This window comes from Pinus tabuliformis, chromosome 5_2 (assembly GCF_031772625.1).
Source record: "Pinus tabuliformis cultivar Carrire ecotype Pingquan chromosome 5_2, CPIR1, whole genome shotgun sequence".
In the NCBI taxonomy this organism is placed as follows: domain Eukaryota; kingdom Viridiplantae; phylum Streptophyta; class Pinopsida; order Pinales; family Pinaceae; genus Pinus; species Pinus tabuliformis.
The window spans coordinates 387,478,260-387,482,454 of record NC_142306.1 but is presented as its reverse complement, the minus strand read 5'-3'; positions in this window follow the sequence as shown (position 1 = coordinate 387,482,454).

Here is a 4,195-nt window from a genome sequence, read left to right as displayed (position 1 = left end):
TTTAACCCGCTACTTTGTTGCTGCAACGAGAACAACGAAACTACAATGGGCTCTCCAAGATGTGTGAATAGATCACTATCCCAATTCTCAATTTATAAAGCACCTAGAAATGCCATGATCAAGAAAATAGTATAACTGAATAGCTGCAAGCTCACAGTGGAATGATTTCATGGTGCAGTTAGTTACATAAGGGCATTGAATGGTTCGTTGAACGCCAATGATTTGAAGGTCAAATGACAATATAGTCACAGAGCATTGAATGGTTGAGTGCAAATGGTTTGAAAGTCAAATGAATGGTTGAACACAAATGGTTTGAAAGTCAAATAACAATGTGGCTGTCTGTAACCTATGATCCAGATGGCATTGAATGGTTATTATCAATGTGGCTGTCTGTAACCTATGATCTATGGAATATTAACGACGCCTTTTAACTTAAGTTAACATGCCATATTTAATATTTAACGTATAACCGTGATCATTGTCACACTATATCTTTTATATTTGGGTGCAATCTCATCATCTCTTTTTTTAATTTTCCAAAGTTGGAATTGGTGGGTTAAAAAAAAATAAGAGTATGAATTTTTGTTATTCCATTTTTATTTTTTCAAATATATTTAAAGAGAATTAATATTTTGATTTTTTTGAATAATTAAATTTTATCGATTATAAAACTTAAATTTATTATTTTATTTTCATTTTTATTAAATTTAAATAAAATTAACCATAAAAAATAAAAAAAATCAAATAATTAAATCTTACCCAATTTCAAACAAAATGCAAATTAAAAAAATTAAATAATTCAACTATACATATTTATATTTACAAAATCTACATCAAATCTATACTCAATAATATTGAAAAAAAAACAAAACATAAAATAATTATACTACACTTTATATTTATATATGTAATATTTTTAATGCGGTCGTCATCTTACACTCACATTCTATTGTCAAACTGAATAGACTTCAGATTATTGGCATAGTAAAAATTGCTTTAACTACTATTAAATAAATTCTTTGAAATAAGTATTTTTATTTCACATCAACATATAAAGAAATAAGTATTTTTATTTCACAACAACATATATTGTTGTTTTACTATTGAAGATGTACCATACATTTTAATAGTGATTAATGTAAATAAAAAATTCCAAAAACGTATAAATATAATAATTAAAATTAATCTAAATATAATACTTAGAATGAGGGAAATCAATTTTTCCTTAATTACTATCTCTTTTTTACAGAAGTTGGGCTTCTTTTTGGTTACTATTCTTAAAAAGGAAAGAATAGGATCTTTTTCTCGTTTTGTTTCGTATGATATTATAAAGATAATTTTATGGGAAGTTGAAGACAATCTTAGTTATTAAAGTAATATTAATAAAGTAAAGAGAGGTGTAGTTTGTGATGAAGTAGATTTCAAATTAGGTTAGTTATTTTGTATAGATTTTGTTATTTGAAATTAATGGTGAGGTTATTTATCTATTTTTAAAATTTTAGATAAAATTGTTTTAAATTTAAAATATAGAAAATGTGTTATAAGATAGTTTATTATAAATAAGTACTAGCACAATTACATCAATAAATGTGACTGATATATACTTATAAGTCTATATCAATTACATGCAAAACCACATTATTAAATGTAATTAATATAACCCATAAACATCAATAGATATAGATTAAATATATAATAATAATAATAATATTATTATTATTATTATTATAAAATATTATTAACATTATATTATAAATAAGCTAATAGTTATAACAATTATAATAATCATTTGAGGAGAGCCATATCAACTAGTATTTCAATCATTTTGCAAAAGAATATTGTATTTAAATGACATATGCATTGAACACCCTTTTCACGAATGAGATTGCACTCATTCAAACGACATATCTCATACGAATGAGCATAACATGTTTCCCTCTTGAAGAAATATTTCCAGATGGAGCTTCGAAACCTGCTCGACAAGGGCTAGGCTTTCTCTGCATTCACTTTTGAAGCACCTTACCCTTTGCTATCATCCTAAATCGACTATCCCTGCTGCCGTACCTGACGCCATTTCAACCTTCACTACTTACCCCATTCGCGGTTTCATCTTTTCACCTCTCGTGACTCCGTAAGCGTTTTTTACTGCCTCCCCCATCCAGCCCTTGGTTACACTATGACAGTTATTCACAAATTACGGAGGCAATTGGCGAGAAATTTTCGGGAGCGGCTATGGATATGGACATGGTAGACTATTCGGAAGACCCGTTAGAGGGTGCCTCCATCTGGACGACTCCCCATGTGACCACAGAAAGCCTACTCCCTTTCTGCAGCGATTTTTTGGACACCATCGCGACCCTGCCCTCGATCTCGAGGCCCTCTTTCTCGATTGTGACCTTACCTGAGCCCTCCCCCTACTAGATGGCACTCTCCACCCCACCCCCATCGCCATCCTTACTACATTTTGTGGCCAGTTTCATTAACCCTAACCTAGCTGCCGTTTCCTCGGACTGTCCTCCTCCCCCCCATTTGCCGGTTATCAATCCCCCCTACCCTCTCCCCGAAGAACCCTCGATTATAGTTCAGGGGACTCCCCTTGCGACTCTTCTATCTGCTCCCCTCTCTGGTAGCTTCATATGAATCCCCCCGCTCTCGGACGCCTTCCCCACTAGACTGCACCTGAACCCTAAACACCCTCAACCAAACCCTCCTTCAAGCGAATGCCAACAGGACACCACCAACGTAGGTCATCGACCGAGCAAGAAACACAAGTGTGTTAAATCCAGGGTAGAAGAGGTCATCATTCACCTTGGTGAGGATATTCAGTGGGGAGACACAATGGACACAGCTGACCAAGTCTTGGTTGGAAGGGTTCGGGTTAGCAGCTACACTGAGGCTCGATTGAAGCTATGGATGTCGGAGGTATGGGGACAACACTTGGCTGAATTAACCTTCGTCCAAACCTTTGTAAGAGGATAGTTCGCGTTGCGTTTTGCTAGAGCTAAGCATATGAATTGGGCATTGTCCTCGTTATGGCACATTGAACAGGCCCCCGTCCTCCTGTGCCGGTGGAACACTCTTTTCGACCTAGAGAGAGAAAAACTAGGTGTTGGGCCAGTATGGGTCCATCTACTAGATTTACCCCTTCACTTTTGGTCTTAAGACATCTTTCGGTGCATTGGAAACTCTCTGGGCTCCTATCTGGAGCATGATAAATCATACCTCTCCATTGGTATGATGGAATACGCGAGGATTTTGGTTCACCTAGATACCAGGGAGGGTTTACAGGAGCACATCACCCTACAATGGAGGAATTTCTCCCGATTGCAGATACTTTATTACGAGGGGGTTATATTTCGATGTAGAAGGTGCCACAATGTGGGTCACCTATATAAGGAATGCCCTCTAAATTGCAAGGCTTGAGCAGGGGAAAAAGGAAAGACCATACCTACAAAGGACCCTCAAGCTCCAGAGAATCCACCCTTATTTGAAGATGTAGTGACTCACACTGTCTCTGTTGCAGCAGTGGAGGCACCAGTCAAAGAGGCCACGAAGAAGCATGGCAAAGCACCATATCAGCCTCTCTCACCTCCTCTGACCAGGGAAAGGGCGACTACAGAGGCTGCGCTCTCCACGGGTATGTTCGACTCTACCCCCTCCTTTGTACATCTCTCTTCTCCATCTGTTTGCTTGGCATTTACTTCGTTTAATTATCAGGCCTATGCTTCCATTACTCAGCCTCCTGTTACCCTGTCATGCTATCTTCACCACCCTCCCCCCATCTTCTCTTGCACCCCGCTATCCTTTCCGAAGGATGCCCCCGTAAAATCCTTTGACTCTGAACAAGGAACCCTATCCCCCAGATACCCTCTTCGATCTTGGGTATGTTCACAGGTCCCTGATTCCATGGGCATTGGATTGGACACCCCCCCATTCCCCCGAAGCCACCTCGAGGTTGACCTTCCTCCTTGTCTAAAGAAAAATTGCAGGCTGGGGAGGAGATAACATCTGGAAGACAACAGTATCGATCGGGTACTTAGAGAATTAAACACCCTGGATGCTCCCCCCCATGAAGCTTCTTTCTTTCAATTGTTGAGGGTTAGCTAGCCCTGGGAAAAAACTAGCTCTTCGTAGACTGCTTAACACTGAATCGATTGATGTCCTTTTCCTCCAAGAAACTCCAGGTGTAGCTAAT